Raw genomic sequence first — 16,719 nt, 5'->3', positions numbered from 1 at the left:
TCATGTTTTGACTAAAACATAGTTGTCTTGTATGATATGTAATCTAATAACAAGACTATACAAGCAGAATGGCTTCTTAATAACATTTGCAACTGTTCCTTGAATCACATGCAGGCGGATTTAATATCTCTGAATGTTGACACACTAGATTCCATTCAATAGGATTTTTTTCCCCCTTCATTTACAGGCCAGAGGAGTTCAATTTGGTGTCCTGGTCCACGGTGTTAATTTGTAAAGAGAAAAGCACTTTGTGCTGAAACAGAGGAGTACAGTTTTGTGGCACAATATTTCAGTGGCAATCCCCAAACTCAGAGAAAGTATGTGCAAGGAAGAATGCGGGAGGGAAAAAACTCGATAGAGAGGGGAGCACAAGCAAAACAGATTTCTCTCAACTGTGCAGAGCCGCAGAGAGGGGACAGAAAGGAAAATCATTGTTTGAAAAGTTTTTCTTTTCTAAGAACAAGGCAGAAGAGCTCACTGCATACTATAAAATTCACAATATCTACCTTAATTTCTTCTAATTTCACTTGGAGGAAGAATGGAGGAGGATAAACGATAATTGTAACCTCAGTCATAAAAAGGGTTAAAAATGACTCTAAGTTAATCCTCTAGATATTGTGCTCCCTGTTGTGCTTGCAATTTTGGACAATTACTGTTCATTAAAGTACACATCTTTCCTAAAGCCAGCTGGCACCAGAGAAATCAAATATTTCAGGAGGTATACAGGGCCTACCTTCTTTGAAGTTCTTTTATCCGAACCATCATATTGAGGTGTCCTTGTGAGTACTGTTCAATCACATCACGAACGTCATATGGTTTGCAAGCTTGCTGTGAAAGGAGTCATACAAGAGATTGAAAGGTAAGTTTAGTTTAAACTTGATTATTTATTTCAGACAGACCTTCATTCTATTTTTTTTATGTTTCAGAGGTCATTTGGTTGCCATTTTGCAATGGTCTTTGCAATGAATAAAAATATGTAGGCATTGTAGGAGTGCATATTTATCATGGAGATGAAGCCAAGTGATCCCCATTACTGTCAGTTAGAGTCATGTCTTCGTGTTACTTCAAACTGAGCAAAATATTAGACCTTCACAGTCTATTTAAAACACACAAAACCAAGATATATAATTTATCTAAGATTACCATGCATGATATCTCTCAGCTCATTCCAAAACCATGTGCTAATCATAACGTCAGAGTACAGAACCACAGAGATAGGCCCAATTCATAACACTTGGATCTAAAAAGAAATGCCTCTGAAGACTAAAGATGCCTGGTGACAGGAATACTATTGCTTAAAAAACTGACAGAACAGCTGCTTTGCATAAGTATGAACACAGCTGAATGTAGATTTTGTTTAGAGTGTTTTGTCTTTAATGATATCTACTAGGTCAGAAAAAAGATACAATTCAAATTTATAAAAAGGAAAGATAAAAATGGAAAGGAGCTAAAAATCTGCCATTTGCCTAGCTTTATTCCCATTCTAATGAGAATCCAGATGCCAAACTCCAGATGCCAAACCCCAGTTTCTTGGTGTAACAACTAAGGCAGAATTGAAAAACAAGTCTGGAGAATTTGCATAAAATGATGTGATTATAAAAGGTCCACCATAAGAAAACAATATAAAATAAAAATAACTGGGGCTGGGGAGGAATGTAAATGAGGTCTTTTTGAAAACACCAGCATTTTCAGAGCTGTACCAACCTGTATGGGAAATGTGGGGCAAGATGTCTCCTTTTTGGCTCCAAATCAAGAAAAGAAAAAAAAGAAGAAGAAGAAGAAGTAGAGGAAGAAGAAGAAGAAGAAGAAAGGTAAACTACAAATCTAGTAATTGGAAATTACTGAAAACAGCTCATTAGTCATCTTGTTTTCTGTTTCTACTCTGTCAGGGCTTCAGCCAGAGCCATTAGCATGCACTGCTGCACACATGCATTGAACACCTACAGTATGTGCTGGAGTCATGCTTGGAAGGCAGCCACAGGATCCTAGAAATTTCAGCTGAAAGCATGGGCCTGGAATGGAAACAAATCCAGTGAAATGAATGAAGAAGCAAAAGCTCTTCATGAAAAAATGCCTTCCTTGTGCTTGGCCATCAGCATCTACCTGCATTATACTTTCCATGGAGTTCATGGTTTTGGTAGTGTGTGTGCATTTGTGTGTATTTGTCAGAAGAGATACTTCGGCGGGAGGAAGGTTTCAGCTTTCAGTTTATTGCCCTTTTTTTTTTTTTCCCCTGCCTTCCCCAGCTTCACTTGCAGACGCTGACACATCACTATTTCTGGCCAGAAAAGCAGCCTATTGTCTTCACCCAGAGAAACAGTGCCAGTAACACTCTTTAGATTGACTAGCAGGGGTGCTTTGAGAGCATTTTGGCTAAATCCTCTGTCCTTTCCTTTGGAGACTGTCTATTTAAACACGATGCATGGCGCAGAGCCTAGATGTGCTAGGGATTTTTCCCCACTTCCCTCCCCTCTCCCCCATGGGCTACCATGTGCATAATTAATTCTACTCATTCCCAGTAAAATTTCCTTTCTCCCTTTAAAAAAAGTCCCCATCTATTATACCTTCTACCAAACCATCCACCCTGAATCCTTCTGTGGCAAAGTACTGTATACTGCAGCCTGTGTCCTCTCTAATGCATAGCAAAAACACCCTTCCAACTCTCTCTATTTTTCTCTCCCCCTTTCCCATAAACCTTTTTATCTGAACATTTTATGTCCTGCCAAACTTTGGCACAATCTCCACAAGTGTGTCTGAACTTAATACAGTCTCTTGTCCTGTTTTTTATTGAGAAATACTAGGATGCACAATACAACTCAGGGAGGAATGTAATGGACTTCCAGGGAGGTTTGGTGAATGCAGAACTTGATGAACTTATTTAATTCTCAGTCTGCCCAACTCTTTTTCCCCAAATACATCCAAAATCCTTGGTTGCTCAGGCTCAGCATTCTACATCCAGAGTGTTCAGTGCTCCTAAGGCAAAACTCAGAATAGCATCCTGACTTTGAATTTCATCATGAACACCAGCTTACAGAATCCTCTCCATAAACTGATCAAGTTCAGTTTTTAAAGTCTGGCTTTACTGCTTTTGGACAACTGTTCCAGAATATCAGTTCTCTGATGTTTAGAAATCTTCTGATTTTCATCCCAACTCATTCATATACTGATTTTGTTTTCCAGCAGTGGTGTCCTTTAATTTTTTTTTTTTTTCATTCCTAATGATATTTACCCCTCTGATACAGTTAGGAGTCATTTAATTGCTGAGTTGACAAACCAAGTTCTCCTAGTCTTCTCTCATAAGATAAGGTCATCTGAAGATACATTTTTGCATGAGCTTGGGAAATGTCTCTGCTATACTGTTAGCCCTAATTCAGTTGTCTGAGCACTGTGAGATTATTTCAGATTTCTATCCCTTGCAGTTCAGTGCTCAGTTCAAGCCAAACTTGCTTGAAATTTGGGCTCTTGATTTATCTTTTTAAACCTCTTCAAAAGCACAATGAAAACTGATTAACTTGCAGTGGACTCGCTTGGATGAAAAAGCATGAACCACATGGAAGTAAAGGTGCTTCAAAAATCAGGCCAGGAGTTAATTGTTCACTTCCATGACATCACCAGCACATGGGTGATGATGATGATCATAGCAGAATCACATTCCAAAAAAGTTTTATCACAGTGGGCCTTAGTAGGTAGGCAAAAGAAGTCAGTTTTTCCAGTGTAGCAGATATACTTTGGGCACTTAGCAATCTGATTGAGAAATTTAACTTGATACTTCATAAAGACAGCAAATTTCCAGAAAGCAGATGCTCCACAGTTTCTGAAAATAAGGCCCCTCTATGAGGTCTCAAGCTGGGAAACCAGTGTGGAAATACAGATCGCACATGTGAAAGCAACTTTACACAGCATACTGCTGATCAGTAAGGTCTATTGATACATAAGCCATGCAGAGCAAAAAACCAGTAGAACATTTTCTTGTTGGTTGTTAGATGATCAGTGTAGACAGTAACAGTATTTTAGCAGACACTCCAACAGAATCCTTTCTTCTTTTCTTCTAGTAGATGGGCAAGATGATTATGTATTGGTCAGTATAGTTAAAAAAGAAAAAAAAAAAAGAAGATTAAAAGAGAAGTGAAAAATAACTGCTGACTCTACAAATTCAGAATGTTTGCATATCATACTGTACCCATGGACAGCTGATAGTTTTGCACTCACTATGAAAAACACCACACAGGGTAGGTATGAGGCTTGGAGCCTAAATAATACCTATGACTTATTACAACCATATGCTCAAGGACAAGTTCACTCCCAGAGCGCTTTCAACATCCTACACTTAAGCTTACAAATTGTACTTATTGTTAATGGTACTGCTTACCTGAAATTTTCTTTCGGCTACGAAATATTGCATTCTCCTGATTACTTTTACAGCTGTTTGATGTGCTTCAGTTAATCTGCCAAGAAAGACAAACACAGATATGCACCAATGGAAAAAAAAAAACCCACAGAGTAGGAAAAAATATTTTAATGGAAAATGTTGACTCTAAGCACCAAAAACTACAAATATGTTATATGTCTACAGTGCTAAATTGTGGCATCGAACACTTTATGTGCATGTGTATTTTGTTCTGCTGCTTTACCCTCTTGTGGCTCTAAGTATAAAAAATTGATAAAGGAGACAATGGAAGCAGGTGTACAAAGATAATACGTGTGGAGGGGATTAGACAGGATTACTGTCAGTGCATACAACTGGCATCAGTTTGAAGAATGTGAAATGTTTTTAGAACCATGACTGCATTCCTTATTTTGCTTTTATTGAGTGGTTGCCCATGAGCTCCATTGCACAGAAATTAAGTCCTTTGAAAACTGCTTTGATTCTCTGGGAAGCAAAGAAAAATTAAAGTATCACATTTAAACAATATAAACTTAACACAGCACACCCTTTTGGCGCATCTGTGTGTGTGCGCATGTAGCTGCAGTGGTAATTCAACACAGAACGGAATATATTCTAACTTAAACTAATTTATCAACATAATTTCCCACAGAGGATACTGTATTTGCACAGCACCAGTTGTGCCACTGGGCTGGCAATGAGGAATAGTCTACCAGGCAATTAATTACCACACCCACTTCTTTGTGGCAAATTTTGGCTGGGGGGGTAGAGAGGAAGCAAGAATGTGGTAATTACGAGAACAAGTATTTTGTTTAAGGACTGACTCCTTCCCAATGGACTTGTTCATTCATTCAAAATGAGTGAACTTTCTCTTTTTAAGGAGAAAAAAATTGTTATGAAAATTAATGTTCTTTGACATGTGATGATAAATCTAGGAAAACTCTCCAGCAATTTTCTCTAGTCTCCTGAAAACACAATCTGCCACCTCTTCCCAGTGTATCTGAGTGGGGAAAGGAAGTAGTGACCAGGCCACCTACTTGGATATCACAATTTAGAGATAAAAGCTTTAAAAAGTGGAATGATTATAGTGCATTATTTCAAAGTGAAGCAAATAAAAACTAAACCAACATGGACTGTATTTAAGAACTAGCCGCATTTTTCGTGTTTATAATTTCTCTCTGATAAAATTAGTGTTTCTGTTTGGGTGAGATACCACAGTTACAGGAACAGTTTTTTTTAAATAAGCTTTCTGTAACATTTTGTGGCTGTTTCTATTTCAAGTCCCAGTCTATTATTAAACACAGGCACAAAATATGTGTGAAACAGGTGTCTCTACCACATAAATCCTCACACTTCACATAGTTTTGTATGTTCGTGCACATATCTATATATATACACACACACACAAACACACAGAAGATGTCGCAGAGTGAGCAGGATTCAAAAACTTGTTGTATACCATCACCAGTATTGTTAAGTACCAAGCTTTGGATTTGTGTAAGCCCATCAAAGGGTTTTCAGAGATGTCACTGACAGCCTGCCAGTAGTTTAGCCTACAGGACCTGCATTATGGTGAAAGAAAAGCACTCAGCTTGACACCCAGGACCCCAGCTGAGTTCGTATGGCTGCTGACTAGAAAGGAGACAACATTCTACTTAAAATGGCATATATTTGATAGAGAAATCTTTGTCTGTCAGCACATACAAGTTTTTATATAAATAAATAAATTAATTAATAAATATAAACTAGAGAAGAATCACAACTTAAGGTTTAAGGTTTGACCTTAAATCTACCGTTAAAGATAAAGCCTGAAATTATCTTCTAGCTCTGAGTGATTTGAAACTTTTGATATGCCCTTACAAGGTTTTTCTAGGGTAATCCATAGGATCCATAGTTCACGCATTGTTTAAGCAGCCTCAAATAGATAAGCCAACAGAAGTCACAGATAGAAACAAACCAAGGCAGTTCTTTACTCCTAATTTCCCTGCTTCAGTGGAAATCTGGTCCCTACAGCACTTTCTCTAATGTGTTGTCAAGTTTAAGCGTCCCAGTCCATGAGGAAGCTGACGCACTATTGAACTGACCTAATTTCTAGGAAAAAAATTGTGTACTTGTGAAATACAGCAAAAGAAATCACTGGACTATAATTCAAAAGCACTCAGTATTGGCCTGATTCTGTTCCAGCTGGCAAAATTCACACTAATTTCATTGGGGGCTAATTCTGAAAAACAGGTAAGTTACTGTTCACATTTATTGCTCACTGCTATTAAATTGAAGGGCACAAATACATAAATTCTGACTTCAGTGGAAAAAAACAGCATGAAAAGGTGCAAATCCATAGATTGAGATATGTAGATATGTTATCTTAATTGCCTCAATAAATCCATAAGGGGTATAGTGTATCTAGACGACAGAGGTTAACTGGCAGATGAGTTAAACTCCCTACTCTGTGTACTGAGAAGAGCTATCCTCTTGACAGGGGTTTGCAGCAGTGTGGCTAACTGTGACTCTAAACATTTTCAGGTTTTTTAGGTGATTTTCATAGGTTCCTAGCACTTAAGTCTGGAATAGATAATCACATCTTTTACTAGCCATGTTACAGTTATCCCTATATTTATCCTAATACATTTATCCTGATAATGTTTATATTTAGCCCAATAACTTGGATTGGGCAAAATAATTTCAGTCTTGATGTTGTCAGGCTGTTATGTGCCGCAAGCATATAACCAAAGGGAACAAAAGGCCAGTGATGCTTCAGGTCAGGCTTTAGCAATGTTCAATAGAAGCACAATACTACTTGCAGTGACTCTTCTAGATATTTTGGGATAAGCAACCCACAAAACAACAATCTGGGTCAATTCAGGGGTTTTGTGGTGGTCACCATACCTGCACTCCCCATGGCATTCTCTACTGGCAGTAGACAGCAAGGGCCAGATCTTCACAGGTGTTGCGGTGCCTGACTCCCACAGAGGTGAGTATTTAGTTACTTACATAGGACCTGAGCGCTTGATCTAAGCAGGAATATGGGCGGGTGGGTGGTCCGAACCCGGCCACCACAAAAGCCTCTGAGCACTCCTGCCTCTGTGCAGCAGAGGGCAGTGGCACACACACTCGCTAGCAGATCTTTTCCAGCACACTAAAACATGATTTTAAATTGTTTAAGCAGTTTTGTGCACAAAACCAAGCAGAATCTCTTGCCCTCATTAAGGATGGGGTCCGTGCTGAGGTGTGCTGTCACTATTGTGTATTTTGTTCAAAAGAGTTTTATCAATTGGCAATTGTGTACTTCCCTTGCTTTTTAACCTAAACAACAGCTAAGAAGGTTTTTTTGAGGTCTTCCCCCAAAAGACTGCAAAGGAGAACAAAATCAAATTTCAACAGAAGTGATCAGGGTTTTGGAAAGTTACGAGCACATAAAAAAAAAATTAATAATGAATGCTTGTAACATCTGTAACTATAATGGATACTATGAAATGTCTACTGAAATAACATGTACTTGGATCCATAAATGATACTGACATCATCTCAAGTTATTTCTACAAGCAGAATCAAAATCTTGGACCAGTTTGCAAACAAAACCATGTGTTCCCTGCCTCACTGTTAACTGATTGCTCAGCAGGATGCTCAGTTTTAAGGATAGTCAAGGCTACCCTTAAATACAAATGAGCCTTTCCTGATTTGGCTTATGGACTTATGGGCTGTCATATCACCATGGTAGGGCAGGGTAAAAGAGGCTGGGGACTGGGTGGAGGGCCTGGAACTTATATTTTACAAGCAGTCCCCACCCTGATTTGATGTTGAGTAATGTTCCAGAAGCTATACTAGAGGGTGAGGGAGAAAGGGGCCCCTCTTTGCTGGCTGACTCACCTTTCCCCTTAGCAGGTTTTGAGCATGCCCATGTGGCTGCAGAGCCTAGCTGGAGTGGAGGCAACTGTAGCCCCAGCTTTGATCCTCTGCTTGTGGCATGGAGAGCACTATGAAAAGTCACTATATTCAACTTAAAAAACCTTGGACACATTTAAGAATTTTTTTTTTCAACCAAAGAAAGGCAGTAGCCCAAGCCAAAGCAGCCAAACATTCTCAGTCTAAAATAACTCAACCAGAGGAGAAAAGAGAGATGATCAAATCCAAAGCAACTTTGGAAACTATCCACAGGGATTTTTCCTTTCTTTTATTTTATATACCACTCTGTTTGTTAAAAGCTTGTGTCAGCCAGTTCAAACCTACTTGTTCTTTTTCTTCCTCTCTTGTATGGGGCCCGATAACTTTCAGCTCAATGTTCTTTGGAACAGCCAGGGAATATTTTAAGCGAAAAACAGATATGTAAATGGCCCCTAAACCCAGGCAAAGTTATAATTATTCCAGGTCATTCTGAAGCACAGCGCCAGGGAGTCTCCAAACAAGCCTGTTATCAGTCCAATGCACCTTTCAATCCAGAAGCAATTTTTTTAATCATTAGAGTTCACTTCACTGCAGAGACCAAGGGAAAGACTTTACATGGTATGAGCTGCAGGATGGCTGCAGATCGGGGAACATGCATTCCAGGCTGATTTTCCTGCCATTTATTCAGGTGTTGCAAATTAGAAGAGTTATTTAGTGTAATGTAACTACTTTGATCATGAACTGCGGAAAATAAAAGCCACTTCAGCAAGGTCAGTTATATCTCTGTGTCCCAACTCCAAAACTAGTTTGAAGATATGCATTTACAATGCTTAGATTACTGCTGAGATTCATTCATTTGTAACGTTCTGACTGCTTAGCAGGAAAACACATATAAAGCCACGCTAAGTATATTTTAATACTGGTCATTGGATAATGTTGTAACTCCTGCCTAGAGTAACATACAGTATCATTGATTCTGGAGTTGTTCACTTGACATTACTTTTTTAAGCCAGCACAAACACTGACTAGGTCAGTGATGGCAACTGAAAAATAATGTAATTATTTGAAAAGCTCAGCCCTCTAGCTGCCTTTTTGTTTTCCCACCACATTTCACTAAGCGTATTCACTTTCAGGCTCCATTTCTGGGAAGGATCTTTGATTCTCAAGCTACCTTTAATTTTTCTCATGTACAATTACCTCTAATAGGTTGATGTTTTATTAGCTAAAGTATAAAGCAAACCTTAGATAATATTTGTATTGAAAGCATGACCAGAAACCAACACAAAACATGAAACCTTGACATTACAGGGTACTTGTCTCCAGATGTGTGCAGCACAGGCCTCTCACTATTTTCAGAGGGGAGATTTTTTGTTAAGCTGCAGCTGCTCACCGTTACTGAAGGGCAAAATTTAGCTGAGATGAATATCTCCTATATTCAAATTTAGATAAAACATGTAAGTATCCCATTGTATGCATAATATGCACCAATAAATTGATGGAGGAGAAGGACAGTGGTAAAACAGAAATCATAAAGGACTTAAAACTAGAAAAATCAATTCTGCAGTTTATTGCAGACAGGCAGAGCAGTCCATCCACATGCACTATGTGGATCTTTTATTGATAGGGAGAGAACATCAGCAGAACAAGAACCATAAAGCAAAGGAGCTTATTTAATGAGCTTTAAATGCTGAGGGAAATTAAAATGTCCAAAAATTAAATAAAATAAAATAAATCATACCAGTAAATGATAATAAATTAACATTGCCTTCAGCTAAGCAGAGCCAGACAAAATGCCTGGAGCCCTTTAAATAGCTCAGATGAAGAGAAGGTTGCAGCTTGAATCCAAGGTGCAAACACCTGGCAATATCAGGCGATGAGTCCAGTTTCAGATCTCACCCCGAGCCAGAAACAGCAGAGTACAACGTAAATATAACAGAAGAGGTTTTCAGTCTTGTAACATTTCATCGAAGCCTTGTGAATGGCACACACTGCTGGAGAACTTCCACCACTTACATGATGGAAATTTCATAAGACGCCAGCTGAACTGGAACCTGAGAGAACATTGCAGAAAATGTTGGGACCAGTTTATTTTTGCCTTTATTCCCAGTCACAGTCCCACCTTAAACCTATTTCATCTCTGTTGCAAGCATATCCTTATCTGAACCTTTTCTTTCCAAGCCCATGTTTGGCTCAAAACTACAAACGAATTAGGATTGGCTTCTCTCTGAACAGAGCAGCCTGGAGGCCCATTTGACTTCACCAGACTCTGCTGACAGGCCCAAATCATGAAGGGCTGCTCCAAATTGTGCATCTCTCTCCTGAGCAGGTACAGTCCCTGTCAAACAGGAAAGAGTACAGCAGGAACGTATTGGTGGGGAGCTGCTTTCCGTTACTTTGCTGAAGATTTCATAACTTTTGCTGTCTTCATCCATCACCTTGTACATTGCTGCCTCCGAATTCACGCCAGGACGTAGCTGCCTCTGCTTCTGCTTCCCTTTCCCTAAGTGAATGAGGGACAAAACAGATTTCCTATGGCAATGCTCCCAGGGCTTTGGGCAGGAAAGACAGATAGCACAAGGGCAGGGGAACAATTCAGAGGAGAGACACTGCTGGAAGAGGAAGAGCTAAGACATCATTTATAGGGAGCAACCAGAAAGACAATGTATTGTCAGAGGAAATACCAGTGGGAGAAGAAGCAGTTTTCTTGATATTGTCCATGAATAAAAAAAAAGCAGAGAGCTCCTGAAAAGAGTCAGCAGTAGATGTGATTTAATGAGTAAGAAAATTGCTTGAATTTTAGTTTGGTTTTTTGAATCCCACATAGTTGGAGTTTTCAGTTACAAGTTTGTTCTGCAATATTTATTACAAAGTGGGTTTAGGAAGAAAGTGTGTGAGGAAAGTTGTGTTAGTCTCCTACTAATTAAAATGCATAATTAATTAAAAGGAGTAATTAAGCTTACTACAGAATGTTCTTATGTCTGGGAGCCCAAATGCCCTTGAAAAACAACTAATCTGCTGAACTGTCTCTGAGAACTAAAGTAACCATTGGATATTTTGGTTACATCTTTCCTCTATGGTTTGTTGGCAGCAAAATAAAAGTGCCTGGTCTCTTTTCTGTCATTTTGTTTCTTCCATTCTTCCTGCAGTGTCAGAACAAACAAGATGATGTCATAGGGATGTCTTTTCAGCATGAAAACACAAACACTGAGTTTTTTTTGTTTTGTTTTCCTTCTCCTTGAGCTGAGCAAACTGCTTCTAGAAATTGCCACAATAACTTCCTGCATTGCAGCTGTACCATGACTACTTCTGGTCCCTGGATAGGTGGAATGCTCTTGTCCCCAAGCCAGTTCTCATTTGCTTAGAAAATACTCTCACCATAACTAACTTCTTGGAAGGCAGACAAATCCTTGCAGACAATGACACATTTTTGCCCCACCTATTAAAACAGGCATTGATCCTATTAGACAAAGGTATTATTTCATTGCTCTCTCCTTAAGACTTGGCCTTTCATCTATAAAAAAACCTTTTAAAAATGCAAATAGAATTGAAAGGCACCAGAGAGAGAGAGCCATCATCAAGCCCAAGTACCCCCCAGCAGAGAAGTTTCCTTTCGGGACTCTGAACAGTGTTCACAGCAGTGCAGTGGGAACTAGAATGATGCTGTCTTATTCCACGAGTTCTGGTTTACTCACTTTAAAAAATGTTATGATCCAAACTCATGCAGTTTAATAGTTCATTTTCCTCTTCACTGTATTTAGCATTTACAGGAACAACGTGGTGCTGTTAGTATACACCAAAGACTGAATGCTGTATTTATGCCTCAACGATTTTCTGACATGATGCCTGGCAAAGACTGATTCTCTGAAATACCAGTTTGTTTGGGTTCATTAATCTTAATTCCTATCTTGCCTGAATAGAAACTGGATAACAGTCAAGTCAGGGAATAGTTCTGAGAATTAAAACTTCAATGGCTTTCAGGCTGCCCAGGGCTTCACATTTCTTTTAAAAAATAAGTAATTAATTAATCTGCACCAAATACTAGGTGAGAGACACTGTGGAACTGAGCAAAATGCTTCTTGTGGTTTTAGAAAACAAAAAACACTGGCTTTTGGCATGATCTTCCCTTAGTAGCTCTTGTGATTTAGTGGTTTCAGCAGGGGCTACGGAAACACAACTCCTGGGCTCTAGACTTGATTGATTTAACTGTCCTTTGTCTCTCTGTGTGATCTTGTGCAAGTCCTTTAACCTGTCTATGCTCTAGTTTATATGTCTATAAAGTGAGGGTAAAACCTAACTCATGGACAAGAGTGTCAGGAGGCTTACTTCATTGAGGATTTTAAGGCAGCTAGAGATCCCAGGTGAAGAGGGTTTTTTGGCTTGTTTTTTTTTTTCTTTTAATTTATGGAGTGACTCAGCAGAAAAAAAGTAAAAATATTATGTCTTTCCCTTAAAGATGATGATAAAAAAGGAAAACTGATCTGCAGGCTTGGGATAAAGTGCCATTCTTCTTTTATAAAGCAGTCTCCCTTCTCCTCACCATCTAAACCTCTACTCCCCTTCCCCTGAGCACCTGTGCAATCGGAGTGGGAATTAGCTCCTTGTCTACCCAGCAATACAGGAGACCCACAGCATCTGACACCAAGCAGGACCACTAGATCATGAGTCTGACCTGCTCAATAGTGCGGGGGATTGCATCGCATGCAGCTGCCCTTGCCCTGAGCCAAAAAGACTTGTGTAGGGCCAAAGTAACTTTCCAGAAAGGCATCTGGCCTTGATATAAAGACCTTTTATATACTATTAAGGATTGCCTTATTTTTTATTTAAATTTGCCAGAATTCAGCTTCTAGTCTTCTCTCTCCAACCTGAGTAGTAGAAGTTTTAGCTTTTTCCGGCTCTGTCTTTCTCCCAGAGAATCTCTCTGGGGGAATTACAAGGAGCATCTGAAAGCCTAAAACATTTCTATAACTATTATTTTGCCTGTGATTAAAGTCACAGTGTCCGTAATTATAAAGATTCATAATGAAAATGCTTAGACCAGCAGGAATGGAGAATGAATGGGGAGGTCTGTGTATGGAAGTCTCTTGCTCAAAGTTGCAGGCATCTTGTGCAAAATTATCACTGAAGCCAAGAGCTGTTTTACTTAGCCCCTTATTTCAAGGGATTTCACTTGCTCATTAAGAAACTACCTTCAGTTAAAAAGATTGTGCATTTTTAATTATCTTGAGGGAAAGATGCTATCTATTTGTGTTTGTTTTCTTTTCTTGCAGACCTTTAGCTTTGTCAGTGGATGAACAGAAAAAAAGTGTCCATATACTAATTTCTTGTGGCTTACTATTAAAAAACAGGAAAAAATATTTTTTGTTCCAGCTGAGAGGGGAAATCTGTGTTTTGATTCTGTGGGGGATTCTGATTTTCCTGTCTGTGTTTCCATCCTAAAACATGAGAAAGACATGTAACTGGGATCCTAGCTTGAAGGCATACCCTCTACAACGTACCATGTGGCCAAGGCAAAGTGGGGACCACATGCCTTAGAGGAGGTGTAAAATGATTTGCAGAATGTAAAGAATGGTGCATCCAAACTATGAATCCTATGAAAAAGCAAAACAGATATGCTGGACACATCCAGGTCAAATATTGGTATGGACTTTGACAGTATTCAACTAATCACAATGTTCTGAACTGTAGCTGCAATCAAATGAATTTTTGTTTTAACTTCTCCTGCTATTAAATCAAATGAATCCCAGAAAATCCTCAAATTTTTTTTCCATGGAAAAGCTCCATTGTAAAGAATTTTTTTCCCTTGGAAGTCATCAGTTCTATGTTCACTGAAAATTATTAATTAAAATCTCATAGAAGGAAAAGATGTCTATATAGTATTTAATACATATTCATACGAGATTAATTAATTAACAGAGTAATAGCTATTAGTATTAATGCTTCAAAGTCTCGATTTTTAATTTTATTTTTATTTTTTATTTTATTAATTGGGCCTTTAAGATGCTGGTACTGCAATCAAAAGTGTTTCTAAATAATTATGCACTCATTTAGGTGGCTAACCACCTGAATTGCTGTAATTAGAACACTTAATACTGCAATTAATTATGTCAGCAATGCTGGAGGCCATTTATAAGATTTTTTAGATACAGAAATATGTTTAGACAAAAAGGAAGAACTGGATCTTAATTTTATTTCACACATTTCCACTGACTGTTCTCTGACAACACTCTGAGAACTTCTCTTGGAAGTTCTGTTTAAGAATGAAGTAAAAAATGAGGAAGGTGCTATCAAGACTTCCACTCAAATGGAATTTCTTTTTTTATCCAAAGAACAGGCATATAAATGTCACCTCAAATTAGCTGAGTCTTGTCCTTGAGCAATTGGCTTTATTCTGGATCTGGAGGAACTTCCTCTAGAGACGAAGCAGCAGCTTCAATGTTCAGGTACTCAAGCTCAGTATTTCAATGCTCATAAGTATGAAATAAGTTATGACTGTCTATCCATTTGAAGCTGAAGTAAAAGCATGCTTGTTTTGTTTCAATATACTGCTGACATATGGAAGTTTCCCGGTGTCCTCCCATCCTCCAGCAAGTCTTCACAACACTGAGCCAATTTGATAATGAATTGCAGGCTAAGTATTTTAAGAGTTCATAAACCTGTAAACTTCAGCCCCATTCCAAAGAAGCCTGAAACAATTTATCTTTTTGGTTGGAAATTATGCAAAAAGAAATTATGCAAAATCTGGGGTTTGGCATGGATTCGAGGCAAAAACACTTGAAACACTGTAATTTAAACTGAGTTCACTTTGACAATTTCAGTTTGCCCAAACCTGAACCTCAGAACAAACCTCAGGGCAGAAGTGTAACCCAGAACAGATAGAAATCAACAAACATTTACACAAAACTCAGTGAATCAAAGATACTTAACTTCATATGACAAGAAACAGAGGCTGACAAAATGGGAATCTGACAGGAACATTTTTTGAACACAATTTACGTAGTCTGAATTAAACACAATGAGAGTTCCCCTTCCTGTTACCATTCTTCTCAACCATGAAGCCCCAATACTCTCAGGTTTTTAGCCTCTCCATCTTAAAAATCATATTATCATCACTTCAAAACTTCTGTTTGTAATGCACACAGGACACAATACAATTTTTAAGCATCATGATTACCTATAGGGGAAGTAAAGACAATCTACCCCAAAACAACTTTGAAGTTGTTCTCAGTAGAATGATCATATTTGATTAACAACTTTGTTAACCAGCTGAGTCCAAGTAATCGCTGATAATAATTTCCCTCGACTGTATAATGTCACAAGTGATTACCAACTTGATCTGATACTATCATACTATCACTTATTTGAAGCAAAGTACAGGGGAAGTACAAAGTTCAAGGGAACAGGTCTGGGCAAATAGTTCCTAAATACCTTTTATTTTTCTTTTTACGTGGAAATTTTTGGTCAAAGGTGTGAAGAGACTTTCAAGCACAGAGTCCTTAAAGGAATTCTTTCTAAATTATAAACAGAGAGGATCCTTGCCTCCTCAGCACATCAGAGGAAATGTTAAATTTGATCCACCTTACAATATAATGCACTCCATTTCTAGCTACCAAAACTGACCATGTACATGCCAATACCATACTCTCCTTAAGCCTCTTAATTTCTACTAACTGAGTAGAGAGCTAATGACAGAATTAAGAACTATTTTTTAGTGTTCTCAAAGATTAATAGAAAATAAGAAAATGGTTCTTCAAAGGCAGCATTTATACATATCCATAATGCAGTGTTAGGATGTGTCTATGCTACATCTGTTGTTGGTTCCCGTGCATTTTCACTGTAAAAAACATTCATGACAGAGAGCGCAATATTTTGTCCAGGGCATTTATTAGAATTGAATTAAATATTTTTCATGCATCATCAATTTTATAAAGAAATCACAGAATCACAGAATTGCTGAGGTTGGAAGGGACCTCTGGAGATCATCTAGTCCAACCACCCTGCTCAAGCAGGGTCACCTAGAGCACATTGCACAGGATTGCATCCAGGCGCGTTTTAAATATCTCCAGAGAAGGAGACTTCACAACTTCTGTGGGCAACCTGTTCCAGTGCGCTGTCACCCTCACAGTGAAAAAGTTTTTCCTCATGTTCAGATGGAAGCGTCTGTGTTTCAGTTTGTGCCCGTTGCCTCGCGTCCTGTCACTTGGCACCACTGAAAAGAGTCTGGCCCCATCCTCTCGACACCCTCCCTTCAGATACTTGTACACGTTGATAAGATCTCCTCTCAGCCTTCTCTTCTCCAGGCTAAACAGGCCCAGCTCTGTCAGTCTTTCCTCATAAGAGAGGTGCTCCAGTCCCCTCATCATCTCTGTAGCCCTTCGCTGGACTTGCTCCAGTAGTGCCACATCCCTCTTGTACTGGGGAGCCCAGAACTGGACGCAGTACTCCAGATGGGGCCT

General features: G+C 38.8%; 1 pseudogene; it reads right to left on the bottom strand.

Annotated features, from left to right (window-relative positions):
- LOC106488321 (potassium voltage-gated channel subfamily KQT member 1-like) overlaps nucleotides 1-16,719 on the bottom strand; it is a 542,964-nt pseudogene that overhangs the window by 213,436 nt on the left and 312,809 nt on the right.

The sequence above is a fragment of the Apteryx mantelli genome, chromosome 1 (genome assembly GCF_036417845.1).
Source record: "Apteryx mantelli isolate bAptMan1 chromosome 1, bAptMan1.hap1, whole genome shotgun sequence".
NCBI lineage: Eukaryota > Metazoa > Chordata > Aves > Apterygiformes > Apterygidae > Apteryx > Apteryx mantelli.
This window is presented reverse-complemented; position numbering and strand designations above follow the sequence as displayed.